The 1,064-nt window shown below is 43.3% G+C and overlaps 1 protein-coding gene across 2 annotated transcripts in view; it reads left to right on the top strand.

Moving 5' to 3' along the window:
- NPAS3 (neuronal PAS domain protein 3) overlaps window positions 1-1,064 on the top strand; it is an 845,925-nt gene that overhangs the window by 780,358 nt on the left and 64,503 nt on the right. The window lies entirely within an intron of this gene.

Below are 1,064 nucleotides of genomic sequence, written 5' to 3'. Positions count from 1 at the left end.
GGAGACCAACAGCTGTATGAAAGTCAGAGCCAGGCACCTTCTTTGACATGTAATCTTTGGAAAAAGAAGAAGGGTAGGGAAGCAGGCCCTTCCAAGAACGACCTTTAGCTGAGCTGTCCTACTGTCTGAAAGGCACATGTGGAGGGAGCATCCTTAACCTTTAACAGGGTGGGGTGCTGAGGAGAGGCAGCCGGGCAGCTGTGCTGCAAAGCTTTCCCCTCCAGAGGCTTGTCACAAAGGAGTGTGTGGGAGGAAAGAAAACAGAGCCCTTGCCTAGGACTCCCTGCCTTGCTGTGTTAACTGTGCAGCATTAGCAGGCAGACTACAGCTGTCCAGATGATTGTTATTTTAGGGCTAGAAAGACTCATTCTTTGCATTCCGGATTTTAGGAGCCATGGGGCTGCCTTTCAACTCTTAGATTCTTTCTGCATCTTTCTTTACTGGTTTTTTACTGGTTTGTAGGGAGGATATTCCAGGAAGGAAGGAGGACAGAAGGGGTAAGATGCAGTTTGAAAAAGCGATATTTAGCATAATTCAATAGTATTAGATAATTTAATTTTTGTGAAACAAAAAAAACCATAATTTCATACTACAAATTAGAGATTATGAAGCTGCAAAATGTTGGATCTGCGAAAAAAGTGAGACATATGGAAAAATAATAATGTGGAGAAATAGAGTTTTGGTCGAGGCAAGAGATGAAGGACCTTGGTCTGTCCTGTTTGTTTGGCCAGACGGACTCCTCAGCAAAGTTGTTTTTACTCCATGACCTGAAATTGAACAAGCTCACATCTTAAACCCTGATAAGATATTCGTCCATTCACTTGACAATTTACTGAGCTCCTCTGGGGCCTATTCTAGATCCTGGAACCCAGCATTGACCAGTGAAAATTCCCTGTTTTCATGGTGCTGATAGTCTAGTAGGAGGAAACATAGCAGGTAAAATGAGTGATTCCGGAGAATAATGAAGGACAAAAAGAAAAGCCAGTCTTCAGAAGCCCTCATATGCTGGGCATGATACTGATTACTTGTATTGGCCCTTACGACAGTCCTAAAGCAAAGCATCC

Source organism: Otolemur garnettii, unplaced genomic scaffold (genome assembly GCF_000181295.1).
Source record: "Otolemur garnettii isolate 467f Iridium unplaced genomic scaffold, OtoGar3 scaffold00052, whole genome shotgun sequence".
In the NCBI taxonomy this organism is placed as follows: domain Eukaryota; kingdom Metazoa; phylum Chordata; class Mammalia; order Primates; family Galagidae; genus Otolemur; species Otolemur garnettii.
The sequence above is the reverse complement of the archived record's forward strand: the minus strand, read 5'-3'. Positions and strand labels throughout refer to the sequence as shown.